The sequence below is a fragment of the Solanum dulcamara genome, chromosome 3, assembly GCF_947179165.1.
Source record: "Solanum dulcamara chromosome 3, daSolDulc1.2, whole genome shotgun sequence".
NCBI lineage: Eukaryota > Viridiplantae > Streptophyta > Magnoliopsida > Solanales > Solanaceae > Solanum > Solanum dulcamara.
This window is the reverse complement of record NC_077239.1, coordinates 44,552,780-44,573,396: the sequence shown is the minus strand read 5'-3', so window position 1 is coordinate 44,573,396 and position 20,617 is coordinate 44,552,780. Positions and strand designations below refer to the sequence as shown.

The window sequence follows — 20,617 nt, the reverse complement described above, 5'->3', positions numbered from 1 at the left end:
ATAGATAGGAATCGCGGTATCTGAGACCATGCAAAAAATCATTAGTAGAACCCTAAGGGATGGGTGCCTACCACAAGGGGTGAATATGATAAGAGAGTAGGACTGAGCAAACTAAGGATCGTTTAAAGGGTAGTAGGGCCGTGTTTGGGTAAAAATTAAGATATGGCAACAACGTCATTGGATGCTGATATGGTGACATATAAGTCGCAAGGAGAAAGAATAAAAAATCTCTTACAGTGGAAAATGAGGAGACCAAGGAGTACGTAAAAGAAGAAAAGAAAGGAGTAGGATAAAATAGCATTGGCATGAGCAAGTTCTAGTGTGAAGTCGAGATGTGAAGCAAGATGGGCCGGAAAACAAAAAGATTATGTCTATGTTATACATGTTGTATCAGAATGGTTATGCAACCTATGGATATTTATATGTTGAGTATAGGGTCAAGTGAGAAATAAACGAGAAAAGGAGCTAGGATGTTTTGGATACGTTACAGAGAGATGTCAAGATGGGTTAGACCAAACTACCGAGATATGGTGAGTACTAAGGGAAAAATAGGACCTAGCCGTGGTTGAACCAATGATCTATCTCGAAGTCGACTGAAAGACAGGGGTGGAGAGGGAAAGGCAAAGCATGAAGACTAGCAAGAAGATGCTAAGGTAAATCTTGGGATAGGTTGAGTGCTTTCGCACATTATTGCAAGGATTGCAATAGAACGTGACACAAGGACTTCCCAGGGGGGTCACCTATCCTAGTACTACTCTCGCCCAAGCACGTTTAACTTCAGAATTCTGGTGGGATCCGGTGCGTTAGTGCTTCTATAATTGCACGAGATGGAAGAATCCGAACTAGCGGCGAAGCAACGATACGAGATTATGTACCTAGAGTGTTATAAGTTAAGTTAAGGAAATTATAAAAGGGCTTAAGCAAAGCAAGAAGGATTAGCTGATTACCAACAGATGGCGCAATTATATTCCACAGTTCTTCAACATAATACCAGTTAATGATAGCTAAACCATGGAACGGCTATACAAGTCATTGTGTGAGGGGACTTCAGCATAACTTGATAGTCGACTCTGATGGGTAAAAAGCAAGACCCAAAAAGGTGAGGGTACCAGTTGATATCATCTAAAAAAGGCAAGAAGCAATATACGAGGTCGAAGATTCCACAACACGACCTTGGCTATAAGACTTACTTTGCACTCCCTGGACAGATAATTCTATATAGAATATTACTCGCAGATTAACAAGATTAGCCCATGTTTCTCCAATCAAAGACTACCTGCTTAGCCGAGATGGTGTGAAATTATAGGTCAAGAGAGTGGTAGGAACTTACGGAGTTCCCATAGCTATTGTCCTAGATGAAAGAGCCCAAGTTATAGTTAACTACCAAAGATCAGTTTACAAAGATATTGGGAAGACAGATAGGTCTTCATACACCATTTTACCCTCAAACTGATGGACAGACTAAGCTTACTAGCTAAACGTTAGACGATATATTGTGAGCCTATAGGGTTGAATCCAAAGGTAGCTCAAACAATTGCCTACCACCTATCAAGAATACATACGATATTAACTATTATTCTAGTATCTAGATGGCCCCATACGAGACTTAGTATGTCGGATAGTGTAGGTCGCCAATTGAATGGTTTGATGGTAGTAAAACATGACTAATACGCCCAGATAGGGTTTAATAAGTGGTATAGAAGGTGAAGATTATTCGAGAGAGATTATTAGCATCTTCGAGTCGACAGAAGTCATACACAGATAATCGATGTCGATCTCTAGAGTTTAAAGTTATAATTAAGCACTCTCAAAAGTGTCATCCACAGATAAAGTGAATGAGAGACAGCAAGAAAGGGGACCTTAGTCCGAGATGCATTGGCTCTTATCCGACCCTCCGCCAAATAGGCAAGGTACCCTATGAGTTGGACTTACTAGCGGATTCAGAAGCAGTACATCCAGTCTTCCAAGTATTGATGCTTCGAAAGTGTGTTGGTGATTCGTCCCGAGTATATTCCGCAGAGTATATCCAGGTCACAGAGGAGTTATCCTACGAGAAGCAACCGGTCGCCATCCTGGATCGGTGGAGTAGGGGTGGTGAATTATGGACGTAGCTTCCGTCAAGGTGTTATGGAGAAATGAGAGTTGCGAAGAAATGACCTGGGGAGCTGAAAGGGAAAGAAGCACAAGTATTCATACCTATTTTCTATATCTACAGGTAATCCCAACCTTTGGAACTCTGATATTGATTGCTCGGTGAAAGTATGTGTTATTATGATGAACAGAGAAACTCTCTATATAGTTGGTATAAGATCTTGAGGAGGGTTTTGGTTCACATTCGAGGACGAATGTTCAAAAGGGGTGAAAGATGTTACACCCCGTACTTTTCTACCTTGGAAGGTTCTTAAGCTTCTTAAGTATCTTGAAAGGTTCTTAAGTTCTTGGAAGGATTCTTAAGTTTCTTAAAGCTTCTTAAAGCATCTCAAGCTTCTTAGAAGTTACCGTAGGAGCTGGATAGTCCTTAACGCTATCAAATAACTCTAAGGAAGGGAGAATGTGACACCTCATGATAGGGAAGATTGGAAATATCATTGTAAGAATTTGGAAGAAGTTGGAGACCAAATAATGAGTCGTAGGACTCGACTTACTTATGTTAGCCACCAACTTAGAAATCTTATATACTTAAGCTACTTGAGTACATACCAAGCTTACGTAGCAAGGATTACATAGGTTTATAAAGTAAGATGAGATTACGAACCCATGAGGAGGAAAAAGGAGTGATATGTGGAAGCATGAGAGAGTGCCACGTGGCATCAAGGGAGAGTGCCATGTGGCAGCATATGGAGCAAGGAGGTAGACCCCATCTACCACGTGGCAGCCTATGGTAGAAGGAAGGGATGTGTTGGCCCAATTAGGGCTTGACACGTGTCACCCTCTAAAGTAGCCTATATTGTCACGACCCAACCTCGTAGGCCATGACGGGTGCCTGAACTGGACACTCGCATATAGCCCTCCTAACTATAAGTAACCCTATCTCCTATTAGCTTCATAAGGAATCAACAAGCATGATAACATATAAGCCGACGAGGCTTACATGATAAAAGGGAACGTCCCAAAACATAAGTCTTATAGGAACCATTGTACACACACACATATACAACCCACATACATGTCCAGAGACCTCTACGAGTAAGAACAGTAACATAAGGTGGGATAGGGCCCCCACTGTACTCGTGAACAAATTAATATATACATCTAGGGTTAGTACTAAAACTAGGCTCCGGTACAATGGAGCGCTTCTAAACTGCTGAGTAGAACTCCTACGCTAGTGGATTCCCAAAGTGTGTATCTGTACCTGCGAGCATGAACGCAGCCCCCCGAGAAAAAGGGGTTTGTATGACATATGTACTGAGTATATAAGTATAGACATCATAAGGAAATTATAGTTGGCATAGGGATGCAGGGGCAAGTATGACATCTAATCATTTACTATACCTGTAGCTTATAACATAAAGTTGTACATACTATCATCACGTACTGTACCCGATCCATTCGGGGACTTAGTGTAAATACTACATCACTCTGTTATCATGAGCATCTATATACTATTAGTGCTATCTAATATAATAATGCGGAGGAACGTACGGCCTGATCCATATACCCTATAGTAATACTGAGGAACGTTCGGCCCGATCCAGATATCATATAATAATGCCAAGGAATGTTTGGCCTGATCCAGATATCATATAATAATGCCGAGGAATGTTTGGCCCAATCCATATATCATATAGTAATATCGAGGATTGTTTGGCCCGATCCATATATTATATAATAAAACCAAGGAACATTTGGCCCAATCTATATGTTATATAATTATATTATAACCTGCCTGGGACTCGGTGAAAGATGTATTATAGTATACATGAGTGAAGTAGTGAGTAACCATATGTACTTTAAATCATTATCAGAGACTCGACAATGTAAGAAGATTAAGCTATCGTCTGAGGACCAGAGTAGTGTGTAGTCATCTCGAGTGTACTCTAAATTCCATTAGTTCCTATATCACTAAGAATCTTGGGGACCCTAGATAGGCACTAAATTAATACTGACAGTTCATAAAACCAGGGATACCTGTCATCATATAGTCCTTAAGACTAGTAGCTTATGCATCCAGTACTTTTTAGCATATAGAGTTCAAGGAAAGTAGTTCAATTGACAAGAAGCGCTTGACATTCATAAGTGAATAAGAGATATGAATTACATTTAGGACTTAAGAGAGGAGTTACCCTAGAGCTTGTATCACATTTTACTTACATCTAGGACATGCCAAAGGAAGAGAAAGAATAAGCTTTACATACTCTCTACTTTCCCTCATGGAGTCATCATATGCATATATCGTACCCGTCCTGTCATGGATCGGTTAATAATGATAGCATAATAGCATCATACTTATTTCAAAAGCATACCAAGAGGAAAGATGGATAGCTCTATTTAGTCATGCCAAAGACATGCTAAGAGAAAAGAGGGAGCTTCACATACCTCTTATGGATTACTCTTACCCACATTCCCCTCGTTGTATTTTAAACCTATTTAACATGAAAGCCATACTAAGTTTAATAACCTTTCACTTTCCAATTTCCAACTCTACAACCAAGTATCTATTTTCCTCGACTAGTTTATTACTAGTTTCGAAGTTACCGAAAATTGGGCAGCATCTCCCCTATAACATGCCCTATCCAACTACTAATATTAGAATCCATATTACCAACAACAACCAGAATACATATATACAATCACGTCACTTCAACATTACTCAATACAACTCCAAACAACTAGCTCAAAACTACGATACCAAAATAGAGTTTTTAACCTTTGTTTTGTAAAATCTTTAACAATATGAAACAGAGGGTCATGTGGATTCAAAAATAAGCACCCACACCTTTTTTCAAACACCTTCCATCCCTGCAACACGCAACCAAACCAGCTGCAACTGCAACACCATAATCTTAACACACTACTCGACTTTGATTTCACTATAACGACTTCAATTTAGTTTGTTTCTAACGTCAAGCATCCTTATGTAATTTTTACACTTCCAACCTTATTTAAGAAATTTAATATACCTAATAACATCATCATAAACTCCAATTTGAAATGGAAAACCTTACCTTGCTCGAAACTCGCCAAACTCACCAAAACTCGCCTCGGAAGTTCCTTTAGTGCGACTAAAACATTGTGGCTGCTTGTTGTCCTTTTGGTGCTTCCCCAATTCATAAATTTATATTACTAACATCTTAATATCACCTTGGTATACCCTAATTAATTAGTTTACGGAATGAAATTGGAGACTTATCTTTGTTTTCCTCCAAATTCGTAGCCCTCTTTCTCTTTTAGCTTAGGGTTTCTCTTCTCCTTTTTTCTCTAGTGTTTTCTTGAATTTTGGAGATAAGAATGACATTTTGTTGATAAGGATGATCATAAACATATATAAATATGCCACCTTAGGAGGTGACACATGTCAAGCCCTTATTGGTCCAACACACCACCTCCTCCAACCATGAGATGCCACATGGCATGTGGTGTCCACCCCCTTACTCCAGCTGCTGCCACATGACACTCTCTCATGCTGCCACATTTCACCTTCTTTTCCCCTTGTGGGTTCGTAATCTTGTCTTATTTTATGAACCTATGTAATCCTTTCTACGTGAGCTTGGTATGTACTCAAGTAGCTTAAGTATGTAAGATTTCCAAGTTAGTAGCTTACGTAACTAAGTCGAGTCCTACGACTCATTACTTGGCCTTCAACTCCTTTCAGATTCTTATAACCATATATTTCCAATCTTCCCTACTATGGGGTGTCACATTCTCTCTTTCTTAGAGTTGTTTGATAGCGTTATAGATTATCCAGCTCACATGGTAACTTTTAAGAAACTTAAAGAAGCTTTAAGAAGCTTTAAGAAACTAAAGAATCCTTACAAAAACTTAAAAACCTTTCAAGAAACTTAAGAAGCTTAAGAGGTGTTTTAAGGTACAGAAGTATGGGATATAACATTCTTCCCCCCTTTAAGACATTCGTCATCGAATGTGAACCAAAACCTTTCTCAAAATCTTATACAGACCATATGGAGAGTTTTTATGTTCTATTGCAATGGCCTATACTTTCATCGAGCAATCAATATCAGAGTTCCAAAGGTTGGAATTACATGTGGACATAGGGAATAGTTACGGATACTTGTGGTTTATTTCCTCTTTAGCTTCCCAGGTCATTTTTCACGATTTTCATTTTGCCTCAACACCTTGATGGAAGCTACGTTCTTAGCTCATGACTTCCTACTCCACCGATCCATGATAGCGATAGGTTGCTTCTCGTTAGTTTAGATTCTTCCATGGTCCTTTGCTCAGATTTCACTCCAATTTTCTTGTCGCACGTTACATTGCCATTCTTGAAATAATGTGCGAAGGTACTCAACTTAGCCCAAGATTCACCTTATTATCGTCTCGCTAGTCTTCAGGTTATGCCTTGACCTCTTCTCTTTTATCTTACAACTAATATCAGGGTAGATCCCTAGTTTAACCCTGGTCATGTCCTTTTAGTCATTTGATTTAGCTTCTCTTTGTACTCCTATGCAACGTATCCAAAAATCATACCCTCCTTTTCATTATGTACTCCTCCGCTTGGTCTTATGCTGTATATATATATTTGTAGGTTGCACAACTACTTTTATACAAGTGGTATGAGGTAGACGCAGTCTTTTCATTTCCTGGTCCCTCTTGCTTTACATAGCATCTTCACATGAGAACTTGCTTGCGCTAACGCTATTCTGTCCTACCCCCATTTTTTTCTTCCTTTAGGTACTCCTTGGTCTCCTCATTTCCTATCGTAGGAGATTTTCTGTTCTTACCCCTTGCTACTTATATGTCACATCTCAGCGGCCAACAACTCTGTTGCCATCTCTTAATCTTTACTCAAACATGGCCTTACTACCCTTTACATGGTCCTTAGATCGCTTAGTCTTACTCTCTTATTGTATTCACCCCTTTTTGTATGCACCCATCCATTAGGGTTCTGCTAATGGTTCTCCACACAATCTTAAATATCATGGCTTCTATCAATCCATTCCTGGCCTTTAGCCCTTGCTAACTCATGCCAGCATGAGATCTCACTTGAAATTTAAGCTTTCCTGTCAATATGTGATAGTGTAGTTGAATTCCATCTCACACTTGTATTTCCCTTGTCCACTTCCCCCCTTTAAGGTGTACCTACATAATTCTCTATTTATTTTCCTCTGTCCATGCGCATATGATTCTGTTCCAATACATTTTTCATACTGCACCATGTTTACTCCTTCTGTTAGATCATCTAGACTTTAGGTTACCCCTATAAGAAATCTTAGTACAGTCATAGGGTGCTTAGAATCCTCGATAAATAGTACACACTCTAGTACATGTACTGGTACTCGATTCATATAACTAATGTAGTAGTTTAGCCAAAGCCACATTTTATTCATCCCAATCAGTACGTCGCTAATGCTTAAAATCATATCCGATTCTCCATTTAGGGGCACTTATACTCCGATGACACGTGTTTCACATTTTGTTATCACTTTGTTTTTTCCAAAGGATACCACTTGTTCCCTTAATAATTTCACAATGCCTCAGTTGTTTTGCAATTTCTATTCCCTATCCTCGAGGGATCCCACTATTTTCCAAAATGGAGGTACATATACATAATACCCCTTTCTGCTTCATGAGCTTTCATCCTTATCGTGTACTTGATGCTAACTCCTAACCTTACTTATAATCACATTTTTTAGTTACTTCTTTATTAGGCTCTACGTACTTCCATGATGATCCTCATTATATTCACACTATATCTTACTCATGGTCAATCCCGTAAGGTAATATTTCTTAACCTTTATTCACAACTCTTACTCTGGATTAATTCCACCTGGTGGAGCAAGCGCACTTAACCCCTTATCCTTCCTCGTCATTCTCATCCTTAATACCTCGCAGGCTATCTTAAGATATTCATATCCATCACTATCCTTCTCACCATATCAGTATTGACCTTCTACTTACCACCCATATTACAATCAACTTATTTTCCAAAGTCAGTTGTACTCCTAGTTTCGTCGGATCTTATTGTTACCATGGATACGATCTCTCAAGATATGTTACAACCTTATATCTCATTCTCTTTCTATTTCCAAAAATATTTTGGCAGAGTTTCCTCTATATTCCTTACTATCCCAAACCTGCACTCAGGAAATATCAACAATGCCTCATAGGGCCAACATATAATTATTTATTTCACAGCCACACAGGGGTTTCAATATCAATAAACATATGAAAATAATGGACTTACCTCATGTGTCCAACTCAAACTGTATTTGTTACACTTTTCTGTCTACTTTCCTTTCAATTTTCAATTTTACATTTTAGGCTCACTACCTTACTCAATATATCGCTTTCATACCTTTGCTTACCTGTGTGCTTTGTCACTCCCAACATCGTCAAATACTTTCTTTTGTTGATGCTGTCCTTCTGTTCAAATCCAAGGTTAGTTTAATGAGTTTTTGCTATGACTTGGATCTATCGCACGATCTTAGATGTAAAAAAAAGGTAACATCTTAAATGTCCTATAGCCTTCTGTTTATAGATGTGGTGCACAACTGTCATGACCCAACCCTGTGGGTCGCGACTAATATCTGACCTAGACTCCTGTGCACATAACTATCAGCTGTAGTCAAATTGAACTATGAACAAGAGATACTACTCACAAAAACCCCACAGAGTTAAAACTTTTTCATGTATATGTAGTCTCTTTCATTCGTATCGTACCATGAAAGGGCATGTAACCGGACTAGACTGCCATAATATAAAAATATTTATAACATGAGGGACTCAGTTAAGACAGTGATGTGCATCTATATCATACCATTACCCTCTCATACCATCATATCTTATCATACTGTACCCGACCCATTATAGGTCCTAGTGTTATAATCATATCATCATATACCATACCTAGCCCACTAAGGGACTCAGTGTCATAATCATCATATACCATTCCCTACCCTTTATAGGACTCACTGTCATTATCATATACTGTACCTGACCTTTTATGTGACTCGGTATCATTATTATATACCGTACCCAACTCATTATGGGAATTGGTGTCATTATCAACCATGCACAGGTGGATCATAATCTGAAACTTAATAAGGTAGTCATACAGACTATCATTCATGGATCAGGACAATAATCATCTCAGGTGCCCTTTGAGTGCCCCTAGGACTACATTAAGTGAAGTCTCAGGAGTTATAGACACATTTAAGGGTAATGCTAACCGTCTTAAGGAAATCAGGGACATTTGTCATCCCAGATTCTTTTAGAAGGGAGCTTTACATCCTACTACTAATCTATATATAGATGGTTCAGGGAAGGTAGCTCAACTACTTTAAGAGTTTGACACCCGGAAGTGAGTAAGAGACATGAATCACATTCAGAGCTAAAGAATAGAATTACTCTAGAGCTCATGTCATATATCATCTATCCTTGAGCCAGGTCGAAAGAAGGAAGGGATAAGATTGATATATTTATCACTTCCCATCCTATAGGTGTTTGAGAGGTAATAACTCAACTATTGTGGGAGTTTTAGTATCCAAAAGTGGATAGGAATCAGGAAGTATGCTAGGGTATTTATGCATGGGATCATCCCTAAATTGCACACACATATATACACCGTGCACTTCTATCAAGGATATGCCAAGAGAAAGGATATAGCTTTACATACCCTCTATGTTTCATCATTGAGGAGATAGTGGGAGGCACTAACTTAATTAGCATAGGAGCTCTCACCTCAATTGGTAGGTAGGAGTCGTGAGTCATATTCAAAGTTTTCTTAGTCGGTGTGTCCCCATATTTCATATACACATCATACCTAAAACTAGGACATGCCAAAAGAATGGAAAGAGACGTTTTACCTGCATTACATTTTATCATATAACAGCCGTAAAAAGGCAATAGCTCAACTATTACAAGAGTTCTACCATCACGAAATGGATAAGAATTATGAAATGTACTTGGAGCTCTATGAATGTAATTATCCCCATGTCTCATATACAAACCATTCGTAACTTATATCTAAGACATGCCAGAAAGAAAGAAGAGTGGCTTTACATACTTATGCCAAAAACATGTCAAGAGAAAGCTTCATATACCTCTTATGGCTTACTCCTTATTCTGTTCGCCTCGTTGTTCTTACCCCTATTTAACATGAAAGAAATAAAAGTATCAACAACCCTTGACCTTTCAGCATCTTAAGTTGCACATGAGTATTTATAGAACTCATTTCCTCACTTGTCTTCTCGACTAGCTCTTTACTTAGTTAAGGCATTATCAGAAATCGGGCAGCACCTCCCCTATAATGTGCCCTATACAAATTTCCAATTACATCCCTAGTTACTACAGCCAACCAACAACAATAACCTGCAGTTCATATACACATAAAACATGGCAACATTACACAACATAGGCTCCAAACAACTTGCTTAACATCACAATACCAAAATAGGGTCATTAATCTTTATTTCATAAAACCTTTAACCGTGAAAAGTGGAGGGTCATGTGGATGCAACGAGAAGCTCCCAAACCTCTTTTATCATAATTTTAGGCCCTGCAACACAACACCACATACCTTCAGAAGCACCCCACATGCACAATACCTTATTTCGACTATAATTTAGCTATAGCGACTCCAATTTCTAATGTCAAGCATCTCTATTATATTTTGACATTTCCAGCCACCTACATGACCTTTAATACACTTCATAACAACATCATAAACTCCAAATTGAAAGGAAATACCTTACCTTACATTAAACTCATCAAACTCGCCAAAACTATAGAAATGTGAATTTTGGACAGCCTACTATCTTATATTGTCGTTTTGTTTTGAATGGGTAATTGAGGGAAATAGGATTTGTGGCCTCGAGGAAAGTTATATACATGTGTATTAAGGTCACATACAATTTTGAATCACCCCTACAGAAGTATTGTACAAAACGATATTCCCAAAATACCAACAGCAGTCCGTGTAGGATTTCCAAAACAAAATCTGGGCAGCACCTCCTCCATACTTCATCACCCTTTTTTGAGCAGAGAAAAGCAAAACTGGATTTTAGAGGCTAAATGAAAGTTATATCCCTATGAAATAGATTTCCAAAACATCTTGAATCATTCAAAAATAAGCTTTACACAAGGAGTTATACTAGTATTACTAACAGTAGTACCATTCGAAAATGGCTTTATTAACAAGAACAAAAACCTCCTCGTTGCCCCAAATTGAAATTTTTCATTATTAAACACTGCTATATCACCGTAGGATACCTGAAATAATTAATTTACGGAACGAAATTGGGCCTTACCTTTTTGTCTTGGCCAACCTGTAGCTCCCTCCCTTGGCTTCTCTAGTTTTTCTCTCAACTCTCTCTATTTTTTCTAAGTGTAAAATGAATATAAGATTACTTAGTCATCAAAGGGAACATATATATCATTTCTTAGAAGTGACATATGTCAGCCCCTAAGGGTGACACGTGTCAAACTCTCATTGGGCCACTTCATACATGCAACCTATTAGGGGGGCCATATGGGACCCACCTCAAGTAGGTGTGTCACCTACTTGGTCCAAGTAGGTGGATCACCTGCTTGCTTCCAAGTAAGTGCATCACCTACTTACTTCCGAGTAGGTGCTACGCCTCCTTTTGCCTCTTCCATGGGTTCGTAATCTCGTCTCACATTAAAAGCCTATGTAATCATTGCTACGTAAGCTCAACATGGACTCCAGTAGCTTAGTTATGTAAGACATCCAAGTCGGTAGCTTACGTAAGTAGATTGAGTCCTACGACTCATTACTTAGCCTTTAACACATTTTAGATTCTTTTAAACCTATTTCCAATCTTCACTCTTATGGGGTGTCACGTCCTCCCTTCCTTAGAATTATTTGATAGCATGGTAGATAATCTAGATCACATGGAACTTTCTACGAGACTTAATACAATGTCCCAAGGTACGAAAGTATGGGGTATAATATCCTTCCCTCCTTTAGAACATTCGTCCTCGAATGTTAACTCATCTTATAGGATCTTACGAGGACTTTAGAAATTCTCTGTGCCAATTGTCACCCATAGACCTTTTATTCATCGATTCAACTAATCTAGAAGTTTAGATTTCCTGTAGACATGGGGAACACATACGGATATCTCTTCTCTATCTTTAAGTGCCCATTGTGATTCTCTTGTTATATTCATCCCCTTTGTATTCACCTATTCTTTGATGTCATACTATTCAAAGTCCTTACTAATAATTCTCTGCACTGTCTCCGATATCATGTCTTTTATCCGTTCATTGCTGGCTTTTAGATCTTATTAACTCGTGCCAGTATGAGATCTCACTTGAAGCCACTTCCCCCCTTTAGGGTGTATCCATGTCACTATCTATTTTTGTTCTACCATTCGCCTTTATTTCTAATTTTCCAAAACATATGATGCTTTCCAACACCTTTGATATATTGCACCATATCTATTCCTTTCTTTATATCATCTATACCTTCGGTTGCCCATGTACGACAGCTTAACACAATCGTGAGGTGCTAATCCAGTCTAATTGTTGGTACTCAAGTCACGTAGCAATTTATTCGAAGCCACTTTCCATTCATTTTGATCAATAACTAGCTAGTGCTTATAGTCATTTCTAATTCTCAATTAGGCAGTACTTACATTCCGACGTTTAGTGTCCCAACCTTTGTGATAGCCCTAGCCTTATCTAGTGGGTACCACTTATCCCTTTAATAGATTCGTAGTGTATTAGTTATTTTGCAAAGCTACATCCCCTATATCAAAGGGTCTTATCATCTTTCACGATGGAGTCACGTATCCACAATACTTCTTTATACCAATAATTCCATGCACGACCAACATATACATATATCCATATCATCTCAAATCACAGCCTCACAGGGCTTCCTAGAGGGTCACCCATCCTAGTACTACTTTCGCCCAAGCACGCTTAACTTCGGAGTTCTGATGGGATCTGTTGTATTAGTGCTGGTATGATTGCATCCTGCCCTGTGGGGCGCATAGCTACCCATGAAGATGATGACCTAGCAGCTGGTCCAGTGGGCCAGACTTTAGCCATTCTCTCGCTAGACTTTACTTATTTTCCTAATGATCCTTGTTATATTCATATCTTATCATGTTCGTATTTCACCCCATAGTATAACACTTCTTAACCTTTTTCACGATCCTTACCATAGGTTACTTACCCTTCTTAGTTACTCTTATAACTATGTATCAATTCCATCGGTTCCTCAATATATCGTTCTATCCAGAACTACCAGTCTTCTCTAAATTATTTTCCTAGGGTCACAAGTCTTTTCCAACTTTGGTTTACCATATCAATACCGACCTCCTAGTTTCTATTGCTGTCAATTCAGCAATTAACTTATTTCTCGAGGTCAGCCATACTCGTGGTTTAGACAAATTTCATCATTATTGTGGGCACGACCTTTCAAGACATACTACAACCTTGTATCTCATTCTCTTTCTATTTCTTGGAAAATTTAGGCAGAGTTTCCTCTGTATTTCTTTACTATCTCAAATCTGCAAGCAGAAAATACCAACAATGCCTCACAGGGCCAGCACGCATAAAGATACATATATACATATCATATCATATTATATCGCAGCTTCATAGGGCGCCCAATATCAATAATAGTATAAAATGATGGACTTACCTCACATGTCCAACTCGAACTACGCCTGTTAGTCTTTCCGTCCACTTTTCCTTTTCAATTTTCAACTTTACATGTCAATCGTATTTCCATACCTTACCTGGAACACCTCTGTGCCTTGGCTTACCTACGTTCTTTGTAACTTCCCATATCGTCATTCATTTTCTTCTATCGATGTTGTCTTTCATCTGAAATCAGAGGTTAGTATAAGGAATTTCACTTCCTATGACTCAGCTCTATCGCATAACCTTAGATATGAAAGAAAGGAAACATCCTAAATGTCCTATAGCCTCCTATTTATAGATATGGCGCACAACACATCGACAATCAAGACTCTACTAGACACAATCTGTAGACACTCTGAGGATGAACTGTTCTGATACTACTTTTGTCATGACCCAACCCTGTGGGCCGTGACTGGGGTCTGACTTGGACCCCCGTATACATACCTATTAGCTGTAGTCAAATTGAACTATGAACAAGAGATACTACTCACAAAAACCCCACTGAGTTAAAATTCTTTCTCGTATCATACCATGAAAGGGCATGCAAACCGACCAGGCTGTCATAATGTAAAAATATTTACAACATGCCGTATAGGCATAATCGAAATAAACTCATAAAGAACCTACTTATATATGTCTACAAACCTCTAAGAATAGTAACAGTATCATATAGCGAGACAGGGCCCACGCCTTACCCCTGAATAAACCAATATGTACTTTAAAAGATCAACACCAAAAGCTAGGCTCCGAAATAGTGGAGCACTTCCAACATAGCTGAGTGGAAATCCTAAACTGACAGATTCCCAACACGTGTACCTATACCTGTGGGCATGAAACGCAGCCCTCCGAAGAAAGAGGGTCAGTACGATACATGTACTGAGTATATAAAGCATAAAACATTATATTAAGACAACAACTAAAATAATGAGGTAGGACACAAGTGTAACAGTTTAACCGACCCACAGTGGGACTCGATGTCACCATATATTCGTATGCAGGTCATACAATTGTATATGGCATCATCTCATATATTAAAAATACATCATTAGGTTTTTATATGCATACCTTTCTATCATATCCGTCCCTTTAGTGAGGGACTCGGTCAAGAGAGTAACGTGCATCTAAATCGTACCGTTACCCTCTAATACCATCATATCTTATCATACCGTACCCAGCCTATTATGGGTCTCGGTGTTATAATCATATAATTATATACCGTACTCGGCCCACTAGGGGACTCGGTGTCATAATCATCATATACCGTACCCGACCCTTTATGAGACTCAGTGTCATTATCATATACCAAATTCGACCCTTTATGCGACTCAGTGTCATTATCATATACCGTACCCAGCCTTTTATGGGACTCAGTGTCATTATCAACCACGCATAGGTGGATCATTATCTGAAACTTAATAAGGTATTCATACAGACTATCATTCGTGGATCAGGACAATAATCATCTCAGGTGCCCTTTGAGTGCCCCTAGGGCTACATTAAGTGAAGTCTCAAGAGTTATAGACACATTTAAGGGTAATGCTAATCGTCTTAAGGAAATCAGGGACATTTGTCATCCCAGATTCTTTTAGAAGGGAGCTTTACATCCCACTACTAATTGACATATAGACGGTTCAGGGAAGGTAGATTAACTACTTTAAGAGTTTGACACCCAGAAGCGAGTAAGAGACATGAATGACATTCAGAGCTAAAGAATAGAATTACTCTAGAGCTCGTGTCATATATCATCTATCCTTGAGCTAGGTCGAAAGAAGGAAGGGATAGGCTTGACATATTTATCACTTCCTATCCTATAGGAGTTTGAGAAGTAATAACTCAACTATTGTGGGAGTTCTATGAACTAGAAGTGGATAGGAATCAGGAAGTATGCTCGAGGATTTATGCATGGGATCATCCCTAAATTGCACACACATATATACACCTTGGACTTCTATCAAGGATATGCCAAGAGAAAGGAGATAGCTTTACATACCCTCTATGTTTCATCATTGAGGAGATAGTGGGAGGCACTAACTTAATTAGCATAGGAGCTCTCACCTAAATATGTAGGTAGGAGTCGTGAGTCATATTCAAAGCTTTCTGAGTAGGTGTGTCCCCATATTTCATATGCACATCACACTTAAAACTATGACATGCCAAAAGAATAAAAAGAGACTCTTTACCTGCATTACATTTTATCATATACCAGCCTTAAAAAGGCAATAGCTTAACTATTACAAGAGTTCTACCATCATAAAATGGATAAGAATTATGAAATTTAGTCGGAGCTTTACGAATGGAATTATCCCCATGTCTCATATACAAAACATTCATAACTTATATCTAAGACATGCTAGAAAGAAAGAAGAATGGCTTTACATACTTATGCCAAAAACATGCTAAGAGAAAGCTTCACATACCGCTTACGGCTTACTCCTTATTCCGTTCGCCTCGTCGTCCTTGCCCCTATTTAACATAAAAGCAATACGAGTATCAACAACCCTTGACCTTTCACAATCTTAAGTTGCACACCAGTATTTATAGAACTCATTTCCTCGCTTGTCTTCTCAACTAGCTCTTTAGTTAGTTAAGGCATTACTGGAAATCGAGCAGCACCTCCCCTATAATGTGCCCTATCTAAATTTCCAATTACATCCCTAGTAACTACAGCCAACCAACAATAATAACCTGCAGTACATATACACATAAAATATGGCAACATTAGACAACATAGGCTCCAAACAACTTGCTTAACATCACAATACCAAAATAGGGTCTTTATTCTTTATTTCATAAAACCTTTAACCGTGCAAAGAGCAGGGTCGTGTGGCCCAACCCAGAAGCTCTCAAACCTATTTTAGCATACTTTTAAGCCCTGCATCACAACACCACATCAATTCAGCAGCACCCCACACGCACAATACCTTATTTCGACTACAATTTAGCTATAGCGACTCCAAATTAGGTTATTTCTAACATCAAGCATCTCTATGATATTTTCACATTTCCAGCCACCTACACGGCGTGTAATAAACTCCAAATTGAAAGGAAATACCTTACCTTACATTAAACTCATTAAACTCACCAAAACTATCAAAATGTGAATTCTGGACAACCTACTGTCTTATTATTTTGCTTAATTTCGAAGGGGTAATTAAGGGAAACAGGATTTTTGTCCTAAAGGAAAGTTATAGACATGTGTCTTAAGGTATCATAAAATTTTGAATCACCCCTATAGAAGTTTTGTACAAAACGATATGCCCAAAATACCAACAATAGTCCGTGTAGGATTTCCAAAATAAAATCTGGGCAGCACCTCCCCCATACTTCATCACCCTTTTTCGAGTAGAGAAAAGCAAAACTGGGTTTTAGAGGCTAAATTAAAGTTATATACCTATGAAATATATTTCCAAAACATCTTGAATCACTCGAAATGAAGCTTTACACAAGGAATTACATTAGTATTACTAACAGCAGTACCATTCAAAAACTGGTTTATTAACAAGAACAAAAACCTCCTCGTTGCCCCAAATTGAAATTTTTCATTAATAAACACTGCTATATCACCTTAAGATACCTGAAATAAGTAATTCACAGAACCAAATCAGACCTTAGCTCTTTGTCTTGGCCAACCCGTAGCTCCCTTCCTTGGCTTCTCTACTTTTTCTCTCAACTCTCTCTATTTTTTCTAAGTGTAAAATGAATATAAGATGACTTAGTCATCAAAGGGAACATATATATCCTTTCTTAGAAGTGACACATGTCAGCCCCTAAGGGTGATACATGTCAAACTCTTATTGGGCCACTTCATCTATGCAACCTATTAGAGGCTGGCACGTGGCCATGTGGGACCCACCTCAAGTAGGTGTGTCACCTACTTGGTCCAAGTAGTTGCATCACCTGCTTTCTTCCAAGTAGGTGCATCACCTACTTACTTCTAAGTAGGTGCTACGCCTCCTTTCACCTCTTTCGTGGGTTCGTAATCTCATCTCACTTTAAGAGCCTATGTAATCCTTGCTACATAAGCTCGACATGTACTCTATTAGCTTAGGTATGTAATACATCCAAGTCGGTAGCTTATATAAGTACATTGAGTCCTATGACTCATTACTTAGCCTTCAATTCTTTCCGGATTCTTTTAACCCTATTTCCAATCTTCACTCTTATGGGGCGTCATGTCCTCCCTTCCTTAGAATTATTTGATAGCATGGTAGATAATCTAGATCACATGGTATTTTCTACGAGACTTAATACAATGTCCCAAGGTATGAAAGTACGGGGTATAACAACAACACACTGATAAACATGACTCTACTAGATACGGTCTGTAAAGATTTCAAGGACCAAACCGCTCTAATACCACTTCTGTCATGACCCATGATGAGTTCCCGGATGAGTTCCCGGATTGGACACTCGCATATACCCCTGCTAACTATAAGTCACCCTGTCTCTTATTTGCTTCATAAAGAATCAACAGGCACGATAACATATAAGCCGACGAGGCTGCCATGACAAAAGGGAACGTCCTAAAATATAAGTATTATAGGCACCACTGTACATACACACATATACAACCCACAAATATGTCCACAGACCTCTATAAGTAAGAACAGTAATATAAGGTGGGACAGGGCCCCCGCCGTACCTGTGAATAAATTAATATATACATCGAGGTTTAGTACCAAAACTAGGCTCCGGCATAATGGAGTGCTTCTGAACTGCTGAGTAGAACTCCTATGCTGGCAGATCCCCAAAGTGTGTATCTATACCTACGGGCATGAACGCATCCCCCCGAGAAAAGGGGGTCAGTACGACATATGTACTGAGTATATAAGCATAGACATCATAAGGAAATTACAGTTGGCATAGAGATTCAGGGGAAAGTATGACATCTAATCATTTACTGTACCTGTAACTTATAACATAAAGTCATACATACTATCATCACATACTGTACCCGGTCTATTTGGGGACTTGGTATAACACCTACATCACTCTGTTATCATAAGAATCTATATACTATTAGTGCTATTTCATATAATAATGTCGAGAAATGTACGGCCTGATCCATATATCATATAAAAATGCCGAGGAACGTTCGGCCTGATCCAGATATCATATAATAATGCTAAGGAATGTTTGGCCTGATCCAGATATCATATAATAATGCCTAGGAATGTTTGGCCTAATCCATATATCATATAGTAATATCGAGGAACATTTGGCCCAATCCATATATTACATAATAATACCGAGGAATGTTTGGCCCAATCTATATATTATATAATTATATTATAACCGACCTGAGACTCAGTGAAAGATGTATTACAGTATACACGAGTGGAGTAGTGAGTAACCATTTGCACTTTAAATCATTATCAGAGACTCGACAATATAAGAAGATTAAGCTATCGTCTGAGGACCAGAGTAGTGTGTAGTCATCTCGAGTGTCCTCTAAATGCCATTAGGGCCTATATCACTTAGAATCTTGGGGACCCTAGATAGGCACTAAAGTAATACTGACAGTTCATAAAACTAGGGATACCTGTCGTCATATAGTCCTTAAGACTAGGAGCTTATGCATCCAGTACTTCTTAGCATATAGAGTTCAAGGAAAGTAGTTCAATTTACTATAAGAGCTTGACATTCAAAAGTGAATAAGATATAGGAATTACATTTAAGACTTAAGAGTGGAGTTACCCCAGAGCTCGTATCACATTTTACTTACATTTAGGACATGCCAAAGGAAGAAAAAGAATAAGCTTTACATACTCTCTACTTTCCCTCATGGAGTCATCATATGCATATATCGTACCCATGCCATTATGGCTCGGTGAATAATGATAGCATAATAGCATCATACTTATGTCAAAAGCATAACCAAGAGGAAAGAAGCATAGCTCTATTTACTCATGCCAAAGACATGCCAAGATAAAGGAGATAACTTCACATACCTCTTATGGATTACTCTTACCCACGTTCGCCTCGTTGTCTTTTGAACCTATTTGACATGAAATAAATACCAAGTTTAATAACCTTTCACTTTCCAATTTCCAACTCTACAACCAAGTATCTATTTTCCTCGACTAGTTTATTATTACTTCTGAAGTTACCAAAAAGATTGGGCAACATCTCCCCTATAAGTTGACCTATATAACTTCTAATCTTAGCATCCATATTACCAACAACAACCAGCATCCATATATAAAATCACATCACTTCAACATTGCTCAATATAACTCCAAACAACTAGCTCAAAACTACGATACCAAAATAGAGTTTTTAACCTTTATTTCGTAAAATCTTTAACAATATGAAATAGAGGGTCGTGTGGATGAAAACAGAAGAACCCACACCATTTTTCAAACACCTTGCATCCCTGCAACACGCAACCAAACCAGCTGCAACCGCAACACCACAATCGCAACTCACTACTCGACTTTGATTTCACTACAACGACTTCAACTTAGTTTGTTTCTAACATCAAGCATCCTTATGTAATTTTTCCACTTCCAACCTTATTTAATAAATTTAATATACCTCATAAAATCATCATAAACTCTAATTTGAAAGGTAAAACCTTATATTGCCCGAAACTCGCCAAACTCGTCAAAACTCGCCTCGAAAGTTCCTTTAGCGTGACTAAAACTTCGTGGCTGCTTGTTCTCCTTTTGATGCTTCCCCAAATAATATATTTAAATTCATATCACCTTGTTATACCCTATTTAATTAGTTCACGGAACAAAATCGGAGACTTACCTTTTTTTCCTCCAAATCCGTAGCCCTCTTTCTCTCTTAGCTTAGGGTTTCTCTTCTCTTTTTTTCT

The 20,617-nt window shown here is 38.4% G+C and overlaps 2 pseudogenes; both read right to left on the bottom strand.

Annotated features, from left to right (window-relative positions):
- Positions 1-708: 708 nt before the first annotated feature.
- Positions 709-826, bottom strand: LOC129883837 (5S ribosomal RNA; annotated as a pseudogene).
- A 12,173-nt stretch (positions 827-12,999) lies between these two features.
- Positions 13,000-13,120, bottom strand: LOC129883839 (5S ribosomal RNA; annotated as a pseudogene).
- Positions 13,121-20,617: the final 7,497 nt, after the last annotated feature.